General features: G+C 47.4%; 1 protein-coding gene and 1 long non-coding RNA gene across 12 annotated transcripts in view; one reads left to right on the top strand and one right to left on the bottom strand.

The window, feature by feature from the left end:
• Window positions 1-1571, bottom strand: part of LOC145357273 (uncharacterized) — a 299761-nt gene extending 298190 nt beyond the window's left edge. The window contains exon 1 of the long non-coding RNA XR_013889281.1: window positions 1533-1571. This is a non-coding gene — a long non-coding RNA (uncharacterized LOC145357273). The remainder of the gene's footprint in view (window positions 1-1532) is intronic.
• msi2b (musashi RNA-binding protein 2b) overlaps window positions 1-26451 on the top strand; it is a 560852-nt gene that overhangs the window by 114139 nt on the left and 420262 nt on the right. The window lies entirely within an intron of this gene.

Genomic DNA, 26451 nt, shown 5'->3' with positions numbered 1-26451 from the left:
GTTCTACTGCCCAACCCATTCAACAACTCATTCAGTTTGTCCTGCTTCTTGCGAAGTAATTTTATTGCTATGTTGTTGGGTTTGTTGATTAATTTCCGACACCTTTACAAACAAAGGAACAAACGTCTCCACCCAAAGAAACGCAAGCTGTGCTAGAAAGGATGTATATCTCTTGGTTTCTGACTTGCAGAACCACCTCAAATATTTTAATTAAAGGTTGTTCCCACAGTGTTTGATGACTGAAGGGGAAGTGCTGTCATTAGAAGGTTACAGTTGCAACAGTTAGTGACTTTTCCAGGACAGAATCTGTAGAAAGCATCTCATGTGCTTGTCCCAAACACACTGGTCTTTTCGACCCTGCATCGTGGGGCAGAACGGTGGCACAGTGGTTAACACTGCTGCTTTACAGCGCCAGGACCTGGGTTTGATTCCAGTCTTGGGTTACTATCTGTGTGGAGTTTGCATGTTCTCCCCATGTCTGCATGGGTTTCCTCCGGGTGCTCCAATTTCCTCCCACAGTCCAAAAGACATGCTGGTTGGGTGGATTGGCCATGGTAAGTTCTCCCTCAGTGTACCCGAACAAGCGCCGGATTGTGGCAACTAGGTGATTTTCACAGTAACTTCATTGCAGTGTTAATGTAAGCCTACTTGTGACACTAATAAATAAACTTACCCCTGATTATCGTTCACCCTCTTGCATGGGATTTCTGGTGCAGAAACAGAGCAGTTGATCCAGTGGATCTGTGTTGTTGTTGATTGCTCCTTCCGCCTTGTCCAATCCTATTGACATATCTTTCTATTCCTTTCTCGTTTATTTGTTTAAGGGGAGGTTGAATAGGCACACCCATTGCTGTTTGCCTCATCTATCCATGTGGTAGCACGCCCTCTTGGCGAAGAGGTTTCTCTTTAATTCCCTGTCAGAATGTGCTGGTGTCCGTTTTATGCTTCTGTCACGCACGAGAAGTGGGCAGATTGATGACGTATTGGCGGGTAGCAGGACCAAATTTCAGAGAGGAGGTCATCTGTCGTCGGAGGAGGGCCAACGAAACGGAGAATTTGGCAGGGGTGAAGGTGGTAGGATGGGGGAGAAAGATTGTTTGCAGGCAATGGCAAATATTCATAGATGGTGAACAGTAGAAGTGGGAAGTGCTCTTTTTTTTTTTAAACGCATGGCATGGTGGCACGGTGCTTAGCACTGCTGCCTCACAGCACCAGAGACCAGGTTCAATTCTGGCCTCAGGCTACCGTCTGTGTGGAGTTTGCACGTTCTCCCTGTGTCTGCATGGATTTCTTCTGGATGCTCCAACTTCCTCCCACGCTCCAAAGATGTGCGAATTAGGTCCACTGACTATGCTAAATTGTCCCTAGTGTCAGGGAATTAGTAGGATATTAATCCCATCCATTGACCCTGTCTACACTTCCCGCTGCCTCGGCAATGCAGCCAGCGTAATTAAGGACCCCGCGCACCCCGGACATTCTCTCTTCCACCTCCTTCTGTGGAGAAAAAGATACAAAAGTCTGAGGTCACGTACCAACTGACTCAAGAACAGCTTCTTCCCTGCTGCTGTCAGACTTTTGAATGGACCTACCTTGCATTAAGTTGATCTTTCTCCACACCCTAGCTATGACTGTAACACTACATTCTGTACTCACTCGTTTTCTTCTCTATGAATGGTATGTTTTGCCTGTATAGCACGCAAGAAACAATACTTTTCTCTGTATGTTAGTACATGTGACAATAATAAATCAAATGTGTGGGGTTTAGGGCCTGGGTGGGATTGTGGTTGGTACAGACTCGATGGGCCGAATGGTCTCCTCCTGTAGTGTAGGGATCCTGTGAAGCCTTAAATAAAATCAAAATGCCAAGTTACTGACAATGCCCTAGCAGTGACCTTTGAACTCCTCACAGAGGCAGATCTGATTGACCCAGTGGGAAATAATTCCAGCGCCACTCTTGCCCGCTGTCCGGGCAAATGGTCGATTGGAAGTTAAAAGGTTTTAATATTGGAATACGTTTTCTTCTGCTGTCTGCACGTGTCAGCGTAATTGGCTTTCTCAGCAGTTAGCTGGCTCGACCCTGAACCCACGAGAGGTGGGAGATAAGAGATTCCTTGGCGGCTGGAAGTGGGAGCCGCCACGTTGGCAAGTGCATGGGGTAGGGGGAACATCAACTGAACAAAATGTCATCCAAGTTGTGCGGAATATTCCGGATGCCTTCCAGAGTGTGCCATGTGTTGCTGCAGAGCTGGCGCCCGGTCTACCACATCAAGGCACGACGATGTGTTTGGTTTAATTAGACAATCATATTTTGGATTGAGAAGCTAAGAAGGGGGAAAAAAAAAGACAGAGGCTTGTGCTTTTAATTATTACTTGAATTTTGTCTAATATTTTCGTGCCTCGATGCCAGGTGCCACTTTCCTGCCTGGAAAGGGAACAGTGAACTATCCTATTCCTTTGCCAAACTCTAATTTAGAAGGAAGGAAGGAGGGGAGACCATGTTTTGGATGGTATACAAAGCCAAGGGAGAAAATGCTGGAAAATCTCAGCAGGTCTGGCGGCATCTGTAAGGAGAGAAAAGAGTTGACATTTCGCGTCCAGATGATCCTTGATTAATTTTTTTATGTTAAAGTCAAGGCCTTGCTTACCCATTCAGGTGGGCACTACTTTTAAGCAGTAAACTTCTCCCCCTTGCATCTGGGGCCAGTATCTGCCCCTCAAACAACTCTTGGGGGAGGCCGTGGTATTGTCACTGGGTTAGTAATTCAGAGACCCCCGGGTAATGCTCTGGGGACCCAGGTTCGAATCCCAGCAGGCCTCTTGGTGAAATTTGAATTCAATTAAAATCTGGAATTAAAAAATCTGATGATGACTGTGAAACCATTGTCTATTTATCATAAAAATCCATTTATTTCGCTAATGTTCTTCAGGAATTCTGTTGTCCTTGCCTGGTCTAACCTCCAGATCCACAGCAATGTGATTGACTCTTTATAATGCACTTTGAAGTGGGCGACAAGCCACTCACAGTCCAAGGGCAGTTTAGGATGGGCAATAAATGCTGACCTCGCCAGCAAAGCCCACATCCCTTGTAAAGAACATTGACTTGGGCATGTGACTGGACTAGAGAAGCAAAGGGATTCGGAGATATTTGCTCGAGGTGTTTAAAGTTTATTTATTAGTGTCACAAGTGGGCTTACATTAGCACTGCAATGAAGTTAATGAGAAAATCCCCAAGACAGCACACTCCGGCGCCTGTTTGGTTGCATTGTGGAAGAATTTAGCATGGCCGATCCACCATCTAACCAGCACGTCTTTCGGGACTGTGGGAGGAAACCGGAGCACCCGGAGGAAACCCACACAGACACGGGGAGAACGTGCAGATTCCGCACAGACAGTGACCCGAGGCCAGAATTGAACCCGGGTCCCTGGCGTTCTGAGGCAGCAGTGCTAACCATTAAAATCATGAATGACTTTAATGGAGTAAATGGGAGGAGACTATTAGCACGGCATGAAGATCAGTAACCAGAGGGCGCAGATTGAAGAAGGTGATTGGCAAAAGAACCAGAGGTGACAGGAGGAAACTTTTTTTATACAGAGTTGTCGCACACTGCCTGAAGCTGATTGAGTGGTAACTTTCAAAGGAGAATTGCATCAGTACTTTAGGGGAAAGAGATACATGGCCATGGGAACCAAGCAAAGGAATTAAATAGTCAGTGCAGGCATGATGGGGTGCCTCCTGTGTTATGTCACTCAGTGAGCCTGGAAGTTGTAAGTCCATTCAGCCTAGCGAGACAATGGGCGATGGAGGGGAGTAAAGAGAGGGCGGGGACCGAAAGTGAAGAGGCGTTTTTAAAAATGATCTTGCTGTACCAATCAGTGCTGATCTGAATCGTGGCTCCATTTTCCTATCTTTACTCCCTATCCCATTGATATTCCTTACCCAACAATAGTCTACTAATCTGGAAAGGTCCAATTGATTGGTGACCATGTGGTAGAGAGAATTGGCTGACTGTGTGTCTGTGACTGATACGTGTGTGTCTGTGACTGACTGATGGATGTTGTGTGTGCCTGTGACTGACTGACGGGCCTTGTGTGTGCCTGTGACTGACGGACGTTACGCCTGTATGCCACTGCCTAGCGGTACAAACAGTTCCTCTGTCTGTACCCGTACAAAGCCTTGTAACATTCTGCTTTGAGTTGAGTTTCAATGAAAGTTGGCGGGAGCCTCTGGGGAAGAAGAACCTCAGCGTTGAGCCATCTCTACGTATCCTGGTCTTCCATCACCAATTGTTGCCACTCTCCCTCGCATCCAGCCCGCAGACTGGCCTCCTCCTTTGCTTAAGAGATCGCGGCCAATGGGAACAGTTTAAGTTCCGCACAAAAGCTGATTTGAAAAGGTTTAGCTGGGCACAGAAAGAGAAAACCGCTGTGAATGAAAGCGACTCGGAGCATTCTTTTATTTTATTTCTCATTCACATGGGGCACAGCAGCATTGAGAAACACTACGCCTTCCATTCAGATCGTCGACACGCTGGGGAGAGTTGAGTGGTGTTAACGCAGAACAAAGTAGAATCTGTTTGCAAAAGAGTCCTTAAGAAGACCTCGATGTGTACTCGGACTGCTTGTACCTTGGGGCCTGTTGTGTTTGGATGGGGTGTCCCGGTAATTAGTATGTGGGATATAATTCAGCTTGGGAACGAACCGATTTGATGATGCATTTGATGTGGATCTAAGAGCTGGCTGGCAGATTGCCCTGATTTGTTTCTGGATCTCCTGAGCGCACGCGTGCACACACTGGCAGGGAATAGCTGACATTCAGCGACGCTTGCATTCAGGGACTGAGGGGTTTGTGAAGTGGGACAGTGGGTTTGCTTTCCGATCGCGGAGAGTGTGCTTGTGAAGGGTGCTGCTCTGTGCTAATCTGGAGCGGGCAATGTCTTTGGTTCCTCCTTCCGAGGATAGTGAGTCAGTGAATTTGTTTAAATGCCCCAGGTACAAGCTGAGCCCACCAGACAACAAGCTCAGCGTGACTTAACCTATGTGACCCTCCCCACCACCCCACAGTGTCCCCTGTCCCCATTACTCCCACCTATGGGAGAAAGCTTCAAATTTTTGGGTGCCCAGATCACCAACAACCTGTCCTGGTCTCTCCACCACCTCCCCCATCCTGCCCACGCCAACACTACAGTTAAGAAAGCCCACCGACGCCTCTACTTGCTCAGAAGACTAAGAAAATTTCACATGTCCGCTATGACTGTCTCCAGCTTTTGCAGATGCACCATAGAAACTATTCCTTCTTGTTGTAGCACACCTTGGTATGGATCTGCTCTGCCCAAAACTGCAAGAAACTACAAAGGGTCATGAACGAAGCCCAGTCCATCACTCAAACCAGCCTCCCATCCATTGACTCTGTCTACTTTTCCCGCTGCCTCAGAAAAGCAGCCAGCCTAATTAAGGACCCCACGCACTCTGGACGTAGTCTCTTCGACCACCTTGCGTCAGGAAAAAGATACAAAAGTCTGAGGGCACTTACCAACCGACTCAAGAACAACTCCTTCCCTGCTGCCGTCAGACTTTTGAGTGCACCTACCTTGCATTAAGTTAATCTTTCCCTACACCCTAGCTATGACAGTAACGCTACATTCTGCACTCTCTCCTTTCCTTCTTTATAAACGGTATGTTTTATCTGCATAACACACAAGAAACACTTTTCACTGTACGTTAATACACGTGACAATAATAAATCAAATCAAATGACTTGTGTCTGCATGGCAACTTTCAATAACTCAGAACATCCCAAAGTGCTTTACAGTCACAATGAGGCACCTTTTAGGAATGTTTAAAATTTATTTATTAGTGTCACAAGTAGGCTTTACATTAACACTGCAATGAAGTTACTGTGAAAATCCCCCTAGTCACCACACTCTAGTGTCTGTTAGGATGTACTGAGGGAGAATTTACGTGGCCAATGTACCTAACCAGCACGTCTTTCGGACTATGGGAGGAAACCCACACAGACGTGGGGAGAACTGGCAGACTCTGCACAGACAGTGACCCAAGCCGGGAATCGAATGCTGTGAAGCAGCAGCGCTAACCCACTGTGCCACCATGTCACCTCTCAGTGCCCTAGCGTTGGGAAACACGGCAGCCAATCTGTGTGCACACAGCAGGATTCCACAAGTAGCAGCGTGATGACGGCCAGGTGATGTATTTCCAGCGGCAAAGCGGACACCAGCTCGCCTCCCCACAGCAAAGTCTGGTAGTTAAAGATGGCATTGAAATCATTGGCACAGCACCATTGGATGCCACAAGCCGTCAGTTTTAAGGAACGAATTGTGGTGAAATCCACTTTTTATGGGCCTCGCTGTTCAAACAGTGAACCATTCAACTGGGTCCAGGTTTCGCCATCCCTGCGTGCTTGACGCTTGTGGTCCTGCCCATGCAGCACTGAATGAACAGGGGAAGAGCACACTGCAAAGTTTTGTAGGAAATAACTTGAGACCGGCTCAAAGCCACGGCCCCATCCGCCCTCTTGGGCCTGCCTCACACAAAGCCTTGCTTTACATTTTATTTCCATGGATCGGTCAGAGCGTGGCACTGGGGAGGCCTGGATGTGTAAACAGTTGTGAAAGAAACTTTATAACAGCAAGCAGAGTAGCTGCTGGCCATCTCATGTAAACCAAACTGCATCAGCCAGGCTCAGTCATTCTCCAGGGGTGTGAGAAAGACTTGCATTCATATAGTGCCTGCACCAATGTCGGGACATCCCGAAGTGCTTGACAGTCAGCGAAGTACTTTTTGAAGTGTTACTTACTGCAATAATGTAGGAAATGCGTCAGCTTGTTTGCGCACAGCACGATCCCACAAACAGCACTGTGGTAATGACCAGGTAATCTGTATTTTTTTTTGTTTAGTCATGTTGATTGAGGGGTAAACATTGGGAAGCTCTCTGGGTAGAACGCCCCTGCTCTTCGAAATAATGCCGTGGAATCTTGCACGTCCAGCTGAGATGCTTTCTCAATGTTTAGTTGCATGTGCTTGCCTGTGTGTGTGTGTGTGTGTGTGTGTGTGTCTCTGTGTTGTGTGTGTGTGCCTCTGTGTGTGTCTGTGTGTGTGTGTGTGTGCCTCTGTGTGCGTGTGCATGAGTGTGTGTGTGTTTGTGTGCGCGTATGCTTGTCTGTGTGTGTGCATGCACGAGTGTGTGTATCTGTGTGTGCGTGGTGTCCATCTCCCTCTACTTGTTTCTTTCCAGTTGTTTCTGTGCCAAGGAATGGCAAGAACTCTACTGAAAATAATGACCTTCTGTGTGTGTGTGTGTTTTTAAAAATGCATCTGTTTGAAACAGTAAATGAATCCCCTTCAAAAATTACAGCACAGGAACAGGCCCTTCAGCCCTCCAACTCTGTGCTGATCATGATGCCCTAACTAAATTAAAAAAAACCTTCTGCTCTTACTCAGTCCGTATCCCTCTATTCCCTCCCTATTCATGTACCCATCCAGATGCCTCTTAAATGTTGCTAATGTTCCTGCTTCCACCACCACCTCTGGCAGTGTCTTCCAGGCACCCGCCACTCTCTGTGAAAAACCTCCCCTGCACATCTCCCTTAAACTTTCCCCCTCTCGCCTTGAACCCGTGTCCCCCTTGTAATGTTGAAAGGACCGTACAAGCAGCCCAATGCTTTATTTGAAACACCTCCAGCCACAGAACTATACTGGACAATTGCACCATGGTTACCACTGGCCTGAAGGTAACATCAACCATCTCCAGCTTTGGAGGAAGCTCTGCAGGGAAACTGAGGGTATTTTCGTCCTGCAGCTTGGGTTGGTGGCCAACGTGTTGCCAGCCTCCAGATTGCATTGCCTGCTGTCACAAGCTGCACAATATTCCCTCATTCAGCCTGTCAACTATTCTCTGGTCTTGCTTAGACTCGATGGAGAAAAGGCCGGATGATTATGAGACTTGAGTCCAAGACAGGACAATGCCCCCTTGCAAAATATTTCACATCAGTGCTTTTCAGATATTTCTCTGAGGGGTTGGTGTCTGACTTGGTGGATCAGAACTGAATCTGGCTTCTTCTTTGCAAACTGGTTGTTGCCTTACCCGGCTGTGAAGAACTTTGGGATATCCTGAAGATGTGGTAAATTTATAGACATGCAATTTGCTTCTGCACCGCCCCAGTACAACTTGTGCTTGATGCATAGTGGAACTCTGCCTACATTGCACTATGGGCACTCCCAGGTCAGATACACCAGTGGGTTAGATGCTGAATAGCAATCCCACTGCTCCCAACAGTACATACATTCCACTCTGATCTCTGAAGAGCATTGTCTTCTCCTGCATCAGGTAGTTTGTCCTCCATGCCTGAGGTTGGCCATGAAACGTAAAAGGTAGGAGGAGGCCATTTGGCCCTTCGAGCCTGCTTTGCTATTCATTACGATCATGGCTGATCATCCAACTCAATAGCTTAATCCTGCTTTTTCCCCATAACCTTTGATCCCATTTGCCCCAAGTGCTATATCCAACCATCTTTTTAATACATTCAATGTTTTGGCATCAACTATTTCCCGTGGTAATGAATTCCACAGGCTCACCATTCTTTGGATGAAGAAATGTCTCCTCACCTCCGCCTTGAATCCTCAGACTGTGACCCCTGGTTCTGGACTTCCCCACTATTGGGAACATCCTCCCTGCATCTACCCCGTCTGGTCCTGTTAGAATTTTATAAGTCTCTGAGATTCCCCCTCATTCGTCTGAACTCCAGCAAAAACAATTCCAACCTCGTCACTCTCTCTTTGTAGTCCTGCCATCCCCTGAATCAGCCTGGTAAACCTTTGCTGCACTCCCTTGAGACCAAGAACATCCTTCCTCAGAAAAGGAGAGCAAAACTGCACTCCGGCCCCACCCCCAGCCCCCTCCAATTTGAAGTTGAACAGCTCTGCACCGTGGATTCAAGCCCAATTTAAAAACTGGGTTGGAATTATCCAAAACTCAAGTTGGCTTCCAGTTAGGGGAAGAGGAACTTTCATCCCATTATTCAGGGTAGGAGTTAATCTCTTGATGTCTATATTTAGATCTCTTTTGTTTAGTTACACTTTCTTTCTCTTTGTGTATCTCTTCTCTTCCCACCATTCCCCCCCCCCCCCCCCCCCCCCCCCTTTGTGTTAACCATAGGGAAGATCTTGTGGTGCAGATCTTGGGTAGTGTTCCTACCTCAGAAGTTCTGGGTTCAAGCCCCACTTTAGGACTCGACAGCCACAGAAGATGCATTTGTGACGCGGCCAACCCGGTTGATTAGCAGTCCGTAAATCCCTCCAATATGCTTGGCGGCTGGCAGTAAAGAGCGGGAGATAGATATATTTCTAATAAACAAGAAAAGGATGTGGGGACTGGGTGGGGAGGTGGATTTGAGACCAGGGAGAGATCTGATTGAATGGTAGAGCAGGCTCGAAGGGCTGAATTTGCTGACTCCTGCTCCTAATTCCCATGTTCCTATGTCCTTTGGGAGAGTTTCCGGATCAGCCGTACAGCAGAAGGCCATGGAAATGCACTGCGGCATTTTGCCAAACCTAATCATGGACCAATCCACTGGGGGTCTGTGGTCACCAATGCTCTCCTGGGAGTCTGGCACCTGAAGGAGTACATGCTGATTCCTGAATGAAGCATGAAGGGAGACACGGTGGTACAGTGGTTAGCACTGCTATCTCACAGCGCCAGGGACCCGGGTTCGATTCTGGCCTTGGGTCCTTGTCTGCCTGTGTGGAGTTTGCACATTTCCCCCCCTGTTTCTGAGTGAGTTTCCTCCCACAGTTTAAAGATGTGCGGGTTAGGTTGATTGGCCAGGCTAAATTGCCCCTTAGTGTTAGGGGGACTAGCTGGGTAAATATATGGGGATAGGGCCTGGGTGGGATTGTTGTCAGTGCAGTTTGATGGGCCAAATGGCCTCCTTCTGCAGTGTAGGGATTTTGTGTATCACAGACTTCTGGGTTCAGGCCCCATCCAGAGCAGCAGTGAAGAACAAGGCTGACACTACACTGCGAAGGAAGCATTGCACTGGTAGAGAGGAACTTAATATCTTTCACCTGAGATATTTAATCAAACCTGCCTGCTTGGGTGAATGTAGAAGATCTCATAGCATTATTTCAAAGACGAACAGGTGAGATATCCCTGGTGTTGTTTTAATCCTATGGAATTGATAAAATTACAACTTGATAGTCCTAGGAAACATGAACAAAGAACAGTCATAAGACATAGGAGCAGAATTAGGCCACTTGGTCCATCGAGTCTGCTCCGCCATTCTATCATGGCTGATATTTTTCTCATCCCTCATTCTTCTGCCTTTTCCCCATAACCCCCAATCCCCTTATTAATCACGAACTTATCTATCTCTGTCTTAAAGACACTCAATGACCTTCTGCGGCAAAGAGTTCTACAGATTCACCAGTCTCTAGCTGAAGAAATTCCTTCTTGGTCCCTTCCTCTCTGAAAATCCTAGTCGCTTATTGATTGCTTCAAATTTTGGTTCTTAAAATTTTAAATCGGGAAATTTTATGAGTTGATCTCCCCATAAAGCCACTGCAGTTTGTCAATGTCCTCAATCATTTTTTTCTTGTATTCTGGATCAGCCTCAACGGGATCACCCACTTTTGGGCTCTTAGTGCGTTAGTCACGGATCTTAGTAAACATCCATCACCCTGAATCCAGAGTTCAGCCAAAAGGGATGATCGCAGGGTAGTGGAGAAAAAGAGAACCAGCTTTGCAGGGTCATAGTGACCTGGTTAAACAGGGCAAAGCAAACACTTAATAAAAGTAAAAGTTTATTTAGCAGTGTCACTAACACTGCAATGAAGTCATTGTGAAAATCCCCTTGTCGCCACACTCCTGTTCGGGTACACTGGGGGAGAATTTACCATGGCCAGTGCACCTAACCAACACGTCTTTCAGACTGTGGGAGGAAACCGGAGCTTCTGGAGGCAACCCACACAGACACGGGGAGAACGTGCAGACTCCCCACGGACGGTGACCCAAAGCCGGGAATCGAACCCTGGTCCCTGGTGCTGTGAGGCAGCGGTGCTAACCACTGTGGCACTGTGCATATACAGCAGACGGCGTGGTTATGGCAGAGGGCACGGTTAACACAGATGGTGTGTTACAGCAAACAATGTTCATGCCTGCCATTCAAACAAAAAGGGGGTCCTTTATTTGGATGCACTAAGTATCATTTGTAAGATCTGAATTTTTTCTTGACTTGTGTGAGGGGACACTGCAGGTGCAGTGTTTTGATCAGAGGTCATTGGCCTGAAGCGTTAACTCTCTCTCACCGCAGACGCTGCCAGACCTGCTGAGTGTTTCCAGCCCTTTCTCCTTTTATCTCGGGGTTTCCAGCATCCACAATTATTTTGCATTTGATCTTGCGCGATGCCGTATCCTCTTAAGCACTGCAGGAAAATAAATATTCCTTAATGTCAAACATTTCCCCTGTGTACCTGCATCATCATTTTGTTTTATTTGGAGACGTTCCCTCAGGGACCAGACCATTACTGCATTTCTCTCTTTTTTTTATTGAGGTGTTGTTCCCTTTTCCTTGGTGTGTGCGGATTTTAGGCCGTCATTCCCCTTCTGTGAAAAAGGGTGATAGTTTCTCTTTGGACCACCCTTCTCTGCTCCCCCACAGAAAGTGCTGCCTCTTGCTTGGGGCATTGGTTCAGCAGGCATCTACATCACAGGAACAGACCCTTCAGCCCTCCAGGCAGTACAGTGGTTAGCTCTGCTGCCTCACAGCGCCAAGGACCCTAGTTAGATTCCTGGGTTGGCTCACTGTCTGTGCGGAGTCTGCACGTTCTCCCTGTGTCTGCGTGGGTTTCCTCTGGGTGCTCCGGTTTCCTCCCACAGTCTGAAAGACATGCTGGTTCACTGCATTGGCCGTGCTAAATTCTCCCTCAGTGTACCCGAGCAGGCACTGGGAGTGTGGCAACTAGGGGAATTTCACAGTAACTTCATTGCAGTGTTAATGTATGCCAACTTGCAACACTAACAAACAAATTTTAAGCCCTTGCTGTTCATGATGCCCCTAAGAAAAACGTTACTAGGACAGTATCTCTCTATTCCCTTCATGTTTGCCACCTGGCCCCGGTAGATGCCCTTCACATATGGGGATAGACACTTGTCAGATGGCTGATCGGTCATGGATAGCATCATTCCTTGGCTGGACACACACTTCGGGGAGGGGGTGAGCACAGATTGCAGTTCGGAAGCTGGATCCTGCCTCTCCCTGGGCAGTTTGTTGTTCTTCGCAGAGCACACTTGGCGGCAAGCAGACTCGCACCACAATCCCGATTGGCTTTTTATTATGTTTTTGCGTTAAGGAAACAAGGCAGTAAATCTGCAAATGTCTTCCATAAATTCAAGCCACAAACACAGCTTGCTGAACAGAATGACAAGCAAAAATATGCCACAACGTATGCTGGCTTATGCACATACCCGCGCATATGCGCGCGCGCACACACTCTCTCCACCCTTAGGAGAAAGAAATGCACAGGAACGTTGCTCACTGACTGTGGTTAATTATCACTGTCATGTCACCCTGTCCCAATTACTGCTACTTTGTTGTTTTGTATCAGTTGATGAGTTTCTCGTCACTTTGCCTCAATTACTGGGCACCAATTATTTTGTGTCGATTTATTGTTATCTTGTTTTGTGATGTTTACTGGGATCTGCTTGTTTTGCACCAGTTAATGATGCCTGCTTTGTTTGCTACCGATTATTTGTTATTGTCAGGTGCCTGGTAACTTTGCATTGTATTTATTCCTGGTTACTTTGTCCTGAGCACTGCTGCCTGGTTACTTTAGTGGTTCCTCACTCTTGTTTACCACTGCCTTGTGTGCCCTCCTGAAACTGGAACTGTTTATAACTGTTGCTTGAATGCTAAGATTAGGTCGTACTCTTGTAATCCATCCCCCATGTCCGATTTTTTTGTTGTTGTTGTAATGAATACCGGCTTAATTTCCATTTGACCGCCCAGTAGTCAGCACTGCCGCCTCATAGCGCCAGGGACCCAGGTTCAATTCCCGTCTCGGGTGACTGTGTGGAGTTTGCACATTCTCCTCCCCGTGCCTGCGGTAGGTTTCCTCCAGGTGCTCCCGTTTCCTACCAAAGTCTAAAGACGTGCGGGTTAGGTTGATTCATAGAATTCCTACAATGCAGAAGGAGGCCATTCGGCCCATTGAGTCTATACCGATTACAATCCCACCCAGGCCCTATCCTCGTAACCCTACTTTATTTATCTCACTAATCCCGTGACACTAAGGGGCGATTTAGTGTGGTCAAACAACTGAACCTGCACACCTTTTGGGGTGTAGGAGGAAACTGGAGTAAACCCACGCAAGACATGGGGAATAATTGGCCTTGCTAAAGTGCCCCTTAGTGTCAGGGGGATTAGCAGGGCCAATACGTGGGGTTACAGGGTTAGGGCCCTGGGTGGAATTGGTGTTGGTGCAGGCTTGAAGGGCCAAATGGCCTCCTTCTGCGCTGTAGGGATTCTATGATTAACGTAGTCGCTTATGTTGCACGTCCCGTTCTTTGCGAACAGTCTTCTCCAGGAGGCTGTGATTAATGGGGGAGTTTTGTATCCAAATAAATGCTGCTTTTGGCCTGGTTAAGACGAGGATACACAGAGTTGCTGCCCAGAGTGGCAGTAACGACTTGCATTTTGATAGCATCGTTATCGTGATAAAACGTCCTGTTGTGTTTAGTTAATACTCTTCAACTGGATAGTAAAGTGCTTGGAGACACTGAAAGAAAGGAATGCACAGAGTTAAATAGCCGTTCCTGAAAGGAATTGGTGTAGACATTACAGTGCTTCTACCGTATCAGTTTGCGACAATTGAAGAGATGCTTATTAGTCCATTCCAACACACGATTGGTTGTAAAGTGTCTTGGGATGTCCGAAGGTTGTGAAAGATGGAAGTAAAGGAGTAGGGTGGGGAGATGATGTTTTGGTGGTAATGTCATTGGATTAATAATCCAGAGACCCAGGCTAATCCTCTGAGACAATGGGTTCAAATCCCTCTCTGACAGCTGGTGAAATTTCAATTCTTCATTTTACTAATTGAGTTTGAAACTAAAAAAATTATTTATTGGTCACAAGTAGGCTTACATTAACACTGCAATGAAGCTACTGTGAAAATCTCCTAGTCACCACACTCCGGTGCCTGTTTGGTTACACTGAGGGAGAATTTGGCATGGCCAGTTCACCTAACCTGCACGTGTTTGGATACTAAGGAGCAATTTAGCACCTAACCAGCACATCTTTGGACTGTGGGAGGAAACCGGAGCACCTGGAGGAAACCCACACAGACATGGGGAGAACTTGCAAACTCCACACAGCCAGTGACCGGAGCCGGGAATTGAACCTGGGTCCTTGACGATGTGAGTCAGCAGTGCTAACCACTGTGCCACCGTGCTGGCCTAGTCTCAGTAATGGTGGCTGTCAAACTGTTCTCGATTGTTTAAACCCATTTGTTCACCAACGTCCCTTCTGGGGAAGGAAAGCTGCCGTCTTTAACTGGTCTGGCCTCCATTCGACTCCAGGCCCCAAAACGATGTGGTTGATTCTTCAAGGCCTCAGAAATGGCCTTAACAAGCCACTCCGTTCATGGGTAATTAGGGATGGTCAACAGATGCTGACATTGCTGGTGAGGCTCTCATCCCATGTAAGAATAAATAAAAGTTCTTGAATTGGTTTCACTCGTTGAACCCAGTTGCTATCTGAGCAGAGCAAGGTGGATGGTGGGGCAGGTTCCATGTTCAAGATGGTCATCTCATTGGCAACGCCATGAGCCAGTCCTTGACACAGCCGTGGAGGTGGGGCAATGTTCTACTTCATTTTCTGTCTCTGGGCGGAGTCGGCAGCCTGGTGATTATTTTTCAAACTCAATGAGGCAGCGAGGGCTCATTTTCTCTCCAGTTTTACAGCTTGCTGGCCTATAAAATGAGATTAATTTATTAATATGGTTAGACTGGCATAACTTTTTTATTTTCCGTTTTGCATAGTGACATGAAATAGATTGAATTTCACTGAAAACTCCACTCTGTTCAGTCATGTATCTCATGTAAAATAAAACAGGTTATTGGTTTACATGTCGCATGCACACGCACGCAAGGCCTGGCATTACATAGTACATCTCTCAACCCCCTGATGTCCTGAAGCTCTTTGCAGCCAATCCAGTTATTTCTGGCAGCACCCTTGCTGTTGCAAAGTAGAAAATGTGGATGCCAATATGTACACAGCAAGCTCCCGTGAACTGATCACCAGATGATCTGTTTTGAGGCTATTTGGGTTGATTGACAAATATTGACCAGGATATGGCAGAGACCTCCCCTTCGAAGATCATGGGATCTTTTACACCCATGGAGAACAGCACTCCCTCAGCACTGACCCTCTGACAGTGCGGCACTCCCTCAGCACTGACCCTCTGACAGTGCGGCACTCCCTCAGCACTGACCCTCTGACAGTGCGGCACTCCCTCAGCACTGACCCTCTGACAGTGCGGCACTCCCTCAGCACTGACCCTCTGACAGTGCGGCACTCCCTCAGCACTGACCCTCTGACAGTGTGGCACTCCCTCAGCACTGACCCTCTGACAGTGCGGCACTCCCTCAATACTGACCCTTTGCCAGTGCTGCGCTTATTAGTACTCGCCCTCTGACAATGTAGCACTCCTCAGTACTCGTCTTCTGACAATGCCGCACTCCCTCGGCACTTGCCTCCAGGCAGTGCTGTGCGCTGTCTCGCGACTCGCCCCCAGACAGGGCCGCGTGCTCCCTCGGTGCTCGCCCCCAGACAGGGCTGTGCGCTTCCTCGGTGCTCGCCCCCAGACAGGGCCGCGTGCTCCCTTGGTGCTCGCCCCCAAACTGGGCCGCGTGCTCCCTTGGTGCTCGCCCCCAAACTGGGCCGCGTGCTCCCTTGGTGCTCGCCCCCAAACAGGGCCGTGCACTTCCTCAGCACTTGCCCCCAGACAGGGTCGCGCACTCCCTCGGCGCTCGCCCTCGCACTGCGCAATAGTTTGTCCACCTCGAGCTTCTGCTCAAGACTCGAGTTGATTCTGTGCATTCCCGATTTTAGTCACCTGCCATTGACACCCTGACCTTGAACTATCTGGGGTTTAAGTTTTTGAATTTACACAAACTTCTCTCTCTCACTACCCTCCCTCATTTGCAATGCTGCTTAAAATCCATCCATTTGACCAAGCTTTTAGGTCACCTTTTTTAACATCTCCTGACATAACTCAGCATCAATTTCTTTCCAATGATGCCTTGGTGTAGTACCATAGGACATCTATTCTGCTATGTTATCGGCACTATATAAATGCAAGTTGTTGTGTTGGTTGAAGGCAGAATCCTGTGCTGCTCTCTGAATAGGCCACCCAAATCTTTCAGTATTTTTACATGTATGTGTGGGATGTGGGCATCGCTAGCTAGGCCAGTATTTATTGCCTAACCCTAAAATGTGATGGTGAGATGTTACCTTGAACCGCTGCTGTCCCTGAGATGCGTAGGCTTACCCACAGTACTGTTAGTGAAGGAGCTCCTGCATTTGGACCCAGCGATAGTGAAAGAACGATGATATAGTTCCAAGTCAGGGTGGGGGATGGATTGGATGGGAATCTCCAGATGGTGGTGTCATCATGGATCTTCTGTCCATGACCACCTAGATGGTTGAACAGTTACTGTCTATGGGGCCTTGGTGAGTTGCTGCAGTATGTCTTCTAGATGTTACACACTGCTGCCACTGAGCATCAGTGGTGAAGGGAGCGAATGTTTATGGAACTGAATGGAGTTCCAGTCAAGCGGGCTGCTTTGTCCTGGATGGTGTTGAATTTCTTGTGTGTTGTTGCAGCTACATTCATCCAGACAAATGGAGAGTATTCCATCACACTCTTGATTTGCGCCTTGTAGATGGTGGACAGACTGTGAGGAGTCAGGAGACTAATATGTTACAGTTGTATAAAACGTTGGTTAGGCCACATTTGGAATACTGTGTCCAATTCTGGTCACCGCACTACCAGAAGGACATGGAGGCTTTGGAGAGAGTGCAGAAAAGGTCTTCCAGGATGTTGCCTGATCTGGAGGGTATTAGTTATGAGGAGAGATTGAATACTCTGGGACTGTTCTCCCTGGAAAGACAGAGGCTGAGGGATGACCTGATAGACGTTCATAAAATTATGAGGGTATAGATGGGATGAACGGTTGGAAGCTTTTTCCCAGGTCAGAAATGACAATTAGCAGGGGGCACAAGTTCAAGATAAGGGGGGAAAGGTTCAGTGGAGAGGTGTAGGGTAAGTATTTTTTTTGTAGAGGGTGGTGGGGGGTCTGTAATGCACTGTCAAGTGAGGTGGTTAAGGCAGTTACATTCGCCACAATTAAGACTTATCTTGATAGGAAATAGAAGGATACAGGCGGTTGGTCTAGATAGGACAACGTGATCGATGCAGGCTTGGAGGGCCGAAGGGCCTGTTCCTGTATTGTAGTTTGTTCTTTAAGATGAGTTACTTGCCACAGGATTCCTAATTCCTGACTTGCTGTGTAGCTATAGTATTTATATGGCCGGTTCAGTTCATTTTTTGGTGGGTTTTTGGACCATTGGAACAAACAGTTCATAGAATCCCTACAGTACAGGAAGAGGCTGTTCAGCCAATCACGTCAGCCCCAACCACAATCTCACCCAGGCCCTATCCACTGTATCCCTACATATTTACCAGCTAATCCCTCTAACGTACGCATCCCGGGACACTAAGGGGCAATTTAGCATGGCCAGTCGACCTAACCTGCACATCTTTGGACCTTGGAAGGAAAGCAGAGCAGCCGGAGGAAACCCACACAGACACGGGGAGAATGTGCAGACTCCACACACACGACGACCCAAGCTGGGAATCAAACCCAAGTCCCTGGAGCTCTGAAGCAGCAGTGCTAACCGCTGTGCTACCATGCCACCAGGGTTCAAATCCCACCATAGCAACTGGCAGAGTTTAAATTCGATTAATAAATCTGGAATATAAATATCTGGGTCCCAGTAATCCATTAAAAACTAACCATGGAGTATTGTTTCATTGTTGTGCCTGTCGCCTCAAAGTTGCTCCGACTGCTGCTGGCCCCCCCCCCACAGCAACCAATCCATAATCAACTGGTGTTGTGCTGCTCTCTGGCCAAGGTAAGTTGGAAGGACAGAATTTGGAGTTCTCCAGCTCTAGCCTAAAGCACAGAGAAGATCTGTCGCCCACCATCACGCTGGGCTGATATCCTGGCGACAGTACAGATTCTTCTGGGCGTCAGTTTGTTGGAGTTGATTCACCCGAGTGTGACCTGGGCTCCAAGGAAAGGCTGGTGTAATCCCTACAGTTGTCGGGGAGTTTTGTCAACGAGTGACTCAGTGGTTTAACAAACCAGTGAGTGGTTCAACAGGAAATGTTGGTGTTTGATGATTAGCATCACTCCTAAGTAGAGCGAGGGACCAATGAATAAGCTGCATGGATTTCAAAAGCAATGGGATTTAGTCATAGAGTGCAGAAAAGGCCCTTCCCTTCTGGGTGGGATCTTTCTGGGGTGGGTTAGGCACACACCAATCCAAATCTGCAAGGAGATTTGTTTTTCTTTGTTCTTTCATGGGATATGTTGCCCCATCTTGAATTGTCCATGAACCTTTGACCTGACTGGCTTGCTCGCCCATTTCAGAAGCGCAGTAAAGAGTTAACCACTGTGGACCTTGGACTCTCATGTAGGCCAGACCAGGTAAGGCTGGCTGATTTCCTTCCCTGAAGAGAACTGGTTGGGTTTTTTCAATACAACGGATTATTGAAAGCAGATATTTATATTCCAGATTTAATAATTGAATTTAAACCCCAGCAGTTGCCATGGTGGGATTTGAACCCTGGGCCTCTGGCTTACTAGTCCAGTGATACACCATTGCCATCCTCCTCCTCCAATTCTGTCATGTAATAGGTTCTGATCTGTGAGCTCCTGAGTTGCCTCACAGGGTTAATGGACTGCTCGGTGGGTCAACGTCATTGTGGATCAGCTGTTCACAGTCCTGGTTTGACCACTCTTGGAGAACTGAGAGCTGTTCTGGGCGCCACTTTGTTGGAGTTGATTCACCAGCGTGTGACCTCGGCTCCAAGGAAAGATTCATAGAATCCCTACAGTGCAGAAGGAGGCCATTTGGCCCAACCATCATCCCACCTAGGCTCTATCTCCTTAACCCTACGTATTGACCCTGGCACCCACGCAGACACAGGGAGAATGTGCAGACTCCGTGCCGACAATGACTCGAGGCCGGAATCGAACTGGGTCCCTGATGCTGTGAGGCAGCAGTGCTAACCACTGTGCCACCATGTCAGTTTAATTTTAAAGCTGTGGGATTGTTATAAAACAAACATATGATGGGTTTTATAGAGCAAAAATATGGATGTGGTGGGATCTTACTAAGTGGTGGAACGGGCGTGAAGAGCTGAATGACCTCCCCTATCCCTATGAATTGTGTCTGGCAGAAACACCAAGTCTGATTCTGAGTGTTAGCCAATTTAATTTTGAGGGGGCTTTGGAGATGAGAGCTACTGATTGGTTTCAGCAACCCTGGACTAGAAAGGGAAGAACCACGATAGATTCCACTTCCGATGATAATCAATGGCTTTTGTAGATATTTGTATGTTCCAGCATTTCTGCATGCGCACACGTGTGGTTGTGTGGGTTTGGGAGACGATCATGTTGAGTTTTGATATAAATGCGGTGGTTACAAAAACAGATCAGAGACTAGAAATCCTGCAGAGAGTAACTTGCATCTTGATTCCCCCAAAGTTTGCCCACCATCTACAAGGCACAAGTCAGGAGTGTGATGGAATACTCTCCACTTGCCTGGATGGGTGCAGCTCCAACAACACTTGCAAAACTCAACACTATCCAGAACAAAGCAGCTCGCTTGATTGGCACCACATTCAGTGCCTTAAACATTCACTTGCTCAACCATTGACAGATGACATCAGTGTGTACCATCTACAAGATGCACTACAGGGATTGGCTTGGCACCTTGGAGCACTCTCCCTCGTGGCATTCTGGGTTTACCCACACCTCACTGCGATGCTTCAAGAAGGCAGCTCACCACCACCACCTTGAGGGCAACTCAAGCGGCCTGCACAGTGAATCATAGGGGTTTGCAGCCTGGAAACAGGCCCTTTGGCCCATGCTGCCCTTTGGTTTAAAACCCCTAAGCTAATCTCAATTGCCTGCAATTGGCCCACATCCCTCTATATCCATTGTACCCATGCAACAATATAAATACTTCAAAAGACAAAATTGTACCTATCTTTACTGCTACCTCTGGCAGCTTGTTCCAGACACTCACCACCCTTTGTGTGAAAAAATTGCCCCTCTGGATACTTCTGTATCTCTCCCCTGTCACATTAAACCTAAGCTCCCTAGTTTTAAACTCCCCTACCTTTGGGAAAAGATATTGACTATCTAGCTGATCTGTTCCCCTCATTATTTTATAAACCTCTATAAGATCACCCCTCAGCCTCCTACGCTGTAGAGAATAAAGTACCAGGCTATCCAGCCTCTCCTTATAACTCAATCCATCAAGTCTCGGTAATCCTAGTAAATCTTTTCTGGACTCTTTCTAGTTTAATGATATCCTTTCTACAGTAGGGTGACCAGAATTGCACACAGTATTCCAAGTATGGCCTTACCAATGTCTTGTACAACTTCAACAGGACATTCCAACTCCTGCATTCAATGTTCTGATCAATGAAACCAAGCATGCCGAATGTCGTCTTCACCACTGTCCACCTTTGACTCCACTTTCAGGAGTTATGAACATGTACCCCTAGATCTCTTTGTTCTGTAACTCTCCCCAGTGCCCTGTCATTAACTGAGTAAGTTCTGCCCTGGTTCAGTTTACCAAAATACATCACCTCGCATTTGTCTAAATTAACTCCATCTGTCATTCATCAGCCCACTGGCCCAATTGATCAAGATCCTGTTGCAAATGTAGATAATTTTCTTCACTGTTCACTATGCCACCAATCTTAGTCTCATCTGCAAACTTACTAACCATGCCCCCTATATTCTCATCCAAATCATTAATATAAATGATAAATAACATTGGACCCAGCACTGATCCCTGAGGCACACTGCTGGTCACAGGCCTCCAGTGTGAAAAATGACTCTCTACAACCACCCTCTAAGAAGCCAATTTTGTATCCATTTAGATACCTCACCCTGGATCCTGTGACATTTAACCTTATGCAACAACCTACCATGCGGTACCTTGTCAAAGGCCTTGCTAAAGTCCAAGTAGGCAACATCAACTGCACTGTTCTCATCCACCTTCTTGGTTACCCCTTCAGAAAACTCAATTAAATTTGTGAGACATGATTTTCTACTCTGAAAGCCATGCTGACTGTCCCTAAGTGGTCCTTGCATCTCTAAATGCCTGTAGATCCTGACTCTCAAAACACCTTTCAACAATTTACCCACCACAGATGTGAGGCTCCCTGGCCTGTAGTTCCCAGGCTTTTCCCTACAGCCCTTTTTAAACAAAGGAGCAAAATTTGCCACCCTCCAATCTTCAGCTACCTCACCCGTGACTATCAATGATTCAAATATCTCAGCTAGGAGACTCGCAATTTCCTCCCTAGGCTCCCACAAGGTCCTGGGGTACACTTCATCAGGTCCCGGGGATTTATCTACCTTGATGCGCTTTAAGACTTCCAGCACCACCTTCTCTATAATATGTACACTCCTCAAGACATCAATATTTATTTCCCCAAGTTCCCTGACATTCAGTTTGCATCCAGTTAGCAGTGCTGCCTCACAGCGCCAGGCACCTGGGTTTGATTCCCATCTAGAATCACTGTCTGTGTGGAGTTTGCACGTTCTCCCTGTGTCTGCATGTGTTTCCTCCCACAGTCCAACAGCTGTGCTGGTTAGGTGCAACGCCCATGTTAAATTCTCCCTAAGTGTACCCGAATAGGCACCGCAGTGTGGCGATTAGGGGATTTTCACAGTAACTTCATTGCGATGTTAATGTAAGTCCACTTGTGACACTAATAAATAAACTTAGAAAACATAATGTGGAGTTGCCAGCATTGGACTGTGGTGGGCACAGTAAGTAGTCTCTCAACACCAGGTTAAAATCCAACAGGTTTATTTGGTATCATGAGCTTTCGGAGTGTTGCCCCCTTCATCAGGTGAGTGAAGAGTTTGGTTCACAAACAGGGCATTTATAGACATTAAATCAATTACAAGACATAAAAAGCTGCCAAGGCTGGAGGTAAATAGGAGAATCCTAATGTTAGTTCAACAATGAGTTTTGAGGGTTATGAAGCCAATGTGGATAGATGGAATTCAGAGACAGATCAGATCAGCCATAATCTAATCGAATGGTGGAGCAAGCCCGAGGGGTGTAATGGCCTCCTCCTGTTCCTGCAGCCCTTAGAAGCGAAACTTGACTGAGATTTCAGAGTGCTTCCAGGATTTACTCAAAGTATGAAAAAGACTGACTTCCAGTTGGCTGCTCTTACAGATTCAGTCTCATTAAATGTGTGTGCTGTGTGCTTTTTCTGTCCTTGTTCAGCTAATTATAACCTGTGCAGGGAACTGCATGCAGGCTCATATTACACACGTTTGGATGTATTTCTGGTCCTCTGACGCTATGAGCTCTGTATACTTCTTGCCTCTCTGCTACGTGATATGGCACGGTAGCACAGTGGTTAGCACTGCTGCCTCTCGGCGCCAGGGACCCAGGTTCGATTCCCAGCTTGGGTCACTAGCTGTGCAAAGTCTGCGCGTTCCCCCCGTGTCTGCGTGGGTTTCCTCCCAGGTGCTCTGGTTTGCTCCCACGCTCTGAAAGACGTGCTGGTTAGGTGCATTGACCATGCTGAATTCTCTCTGTGTACCCAAACAGGCATTGGGAGTTTGGCGACTAGGGGGATTTTCGCAGACTTCGTTGCGATGTTAATGTAAGGCTACTTGTGACGCTAATGAATAAATGAATAAATCCACCTTGTAGCCAGTTGTCTTTCCAATTTTTTGGCTCCAAATCGGTAATGGATGGAGGATTGGTGGTAGTGGCGGACACTTCTGAGATGGGTGGTGTTGGGACCACTGAGAGGAGATGTGGGTGTGTGAAGGACGAGGATGGGAGAGGGGCATGGAAGAGAGGGAGAGCCGAGGCCATGGAGTGGCAATAGGGAGGGGCATAGAGAGGTGGTGGTAGTTGGGAGAGGGGACATGGAAAGGTGGAGGGTTGTTGTGGGGAGAGCATGGTGTTGGATAGGGGCGAACCATGGAGTGAGAAGTTGTGGGGAGGGGATTGGCATCATTTAAAGGCAGTGGAGGACCATGGACAAGCAGCAGGGAGGGGGGAATCCAAGGGAAGGTGGGTGAGGCGAGACGATAGAAAAGTAGGGGAAGGGGGGACCATGGAGAAGTGGCAGGGGGGTGGGTGAGGGGAGACTATGGGAAAGCAGGGGGAAGGGGATCACGGAGAGGTGGCAGGGAGGATGGGGAAGCATGGAGAGGCCAGGTGGTGGGTGAGGGAAGACTATGGAGAAGGGGATGGGGGGAGTTCAATGGAGAGGCAGGGGAATGGGCCTATGGAGACACAGCAGAGTAGGACAGGGTTGGCCTTGGGCAGACCCATGTAGTTCATTTCTTTAAGTTGTACCAAATAAGCTCACGACCTGGGATTGCTTACCACTCTGCACCATTTATGCTACACTGCAGTCATTGAGCAGGTAGTGATGTGTATGGATTGAACCTGGAGTCCATACGTTCTATATTGGGAGTTAATTTACTCGTTACCCAAGCTAATTGCTGGATTCTTCACACTGTCCGGGCACCAATGTCAATGTTGCTGCGGATGAGTTGCTGATTGGATGCGCAAGAGAGATGATGCAATAAAACATTGATGGGTTCTGTTGATTAGGTTGGAGCTGATTGAGAATGTCACTGTCACAACTCTCGGGGGTGACTCTCTCAATGATAGCATTAAACACTCTGATTTCTCATCAAAAAAAAATTAGGACGTCTATTTTAGGAAATATCTTTTGGCTAATTAGCCAATTGGAGCTGGCAGCAAATCCATGTTATGTTTGTCAATCATCGCTGGAGCCATGTGAGTGCAATCTCTGATTAGCTGATTAGATTGTGAAGTGGGTAATGGCTGGATCTGCTGTCACCTGTTCTCAGTGGTCCTGTGTGGGCACTGTAGCTGGATGCCATCCATGCCAGCCACATAGCATTTAATATTGTCGATCAAAGCAAAGTACTGTGGATGCTGGAATCGGAGACAGAAACAGAAAATGCTGGAAAATCTCAGCAGGTCTGATGGCATCTGTGGGAAGAGAATAGAGCCAATGTTTCGAGTCTAGGGCTCCCTTTGTCAGAGCTCTGACTCACTGAGGTTTACACGTGGGTCATTTGTGAACTGAGCTTGGTCCAAAACTAGCGTAGAGTTTACAGCATCCACACAAGCCTCTTACACTGCTTCCTTTCAGCATCTCCTGTTATTTACGCGCCGCCCCCCCCCCCCCCCCGGGAACTTGTGGCAGCTTCCCCTTCGGTAACTTGTGGTGGCAGGTTGCACGTTCTCGGGGCTGTTTGGGATACTCCAAACCCTGTGTACAAACTATTCTCTGGGCTGCTGCTGCCCTGGACGTGATAGAGGAATTGTGTGAGTGCAACTGCTGTTGGAAAAACTGCGTATGTGTCCATGGGAGTGCATTAATTCATAAGATATAGGAGCAGAATTAGGCCCTGCGGCCCATCAAGTCTGCTCTGCCATTTGACCATGGCTGATATGCTCCTCACCCCCATTTTCCTGCCTTCCCACCATAACCCTTAAACCCATTACCAATTAAAAATTTGTCTAATTCCTTCTTAAATTTACTCATCCACCGCACTTTGGGGTAGTAAGTTCCACAGATTCACAACCTTTTGGGAGAATGGTTTCTCCTCAACTCTGTTTTAAATTTGCTATCCCTTATCCTATGATGATGACCTCACCTCCTAGAATGCCCCACCAGAGGAAGCATTTGCTCCACGTCCAGTTTATCCATACCTTGTGTGCGTTTTCATGTTGAGTGAGATGGGATTGTGTTTTCCTGTGGTGCCTCCTGTAGTTGAGTAACTGGAGGATGTCCCACAATTGGGAGGTGTTGACGCAATGCTGTTGTCACTGGACTAGTAATCCAGAGATCTAGGGTAATGCTCTGGGGACCCGGGTTCGAATCCCACCAGGGCAAATAGTGAAATATGAATTCAGTAAAAATCTGGAATTAAAAATCTAACAAACAGCGACAGCAGTATGTACCGTCCACACGATGCGTTGCAGCAACTCACCAAGGCACCTTTCAAACCCATGACCTCTATACCACCTGGAAGGACAAAGGCAGCAGATACCTGGGAACATCACCACCTGCAAGTTCCCTCCGAGTCATTCACCATCCCGACTTGGAAAATACCCAAAAACCATTGCCGTAAAAGCCTATCGGGTCTTTCTGGGGAAGGAAATCTGCCATCCTTACTTGCTGTGGCCTACACGTGACTCCAGATCCACAGCAATGTGGTTGATTCTTATTCACCCTCAGGGATGGACAAATAAATGATGGCCCAGCCAGTGACATCCATGTCCTATGAACGAATTTAAAATGATAAACCTGGGTTCATGTTGGAAGAATGCCTGTTGGAGGGCAGCCAGCACCGGCTGTGTTGTACTCCCAAGGAGACGTCCGAACCACCAGGAGAAAATTGGCGGAGGGACTTTGTTGTTGTTGTGGAAAGGTCTCTGATCAATTCGCGCGTCTTGTTTTGTTAAGTTTGTTTGGGGAGGTTGGTATATGTTAATGAGCCTGACCATAGTGTCATGTTAGGGGGGGAGGTGTTGTGGTTGGGAGCAGTTACTGAGTCTGACAGAGTGAATCAATGCAGTTTAATGTCACCCGCCTCGACGAAGCATCCCGGGTTAATGCCTGGATCGTTCCCGATTATTAATTCAGCTGCCTCACACTAATGGGGCCCCGTGCGCCCCTCGCAGTCTGTTTCCCTGTGACGTTGTCTACACTCTTTGTCCATTAGAAGTAGACAAACATTGAAGGGGGAAGAGGTTGTGGTGACGGCGGAGGAGGTGTGGTTGTGGGGGATGAGTGATGGAAGTGAGGAGAACAAAATTAGATGTGGATGGAGGAGGGGTGAAAATAGATTTTACGGTCAGTCATAAATCTTTTCAGCACAATTGATGCAAGACTAATTCTCTAATCCTCTGATTCCTAATGCATCCTACTGTCTCATTGCCAAAAATAGAGTTGAATTTTCCATTTCTTCGAGGCTTGTGCTATAAATACGGGCTTATTCCACGTGTCTGTACTGTGTTTTCTGACAACACAGTGTCGTGCGATTAAAGGGAA

Source organism: Carcharhinus amblyrhynchos, chromosome 23 (assembly GCF_965287045.1).
Source record: "Carcharhinus amblyrhynchos chromosome 23, sCarAmb.v2.hapA, whole genome shotgun sequence".
Taxonomy (NCBI): Eukaryota; Metazoa; Chordata; class Chondrichthyes; order Carcharhiniformes; family Carcharhinidae; genus Carcharhinus; species Carcharhinus amblyrhynchos.
The sequence above is the reverse complement of the archived record's forward strand: the minus strand, read 5'-3'. Positions and strand labels throughout refer to the sequence as shown.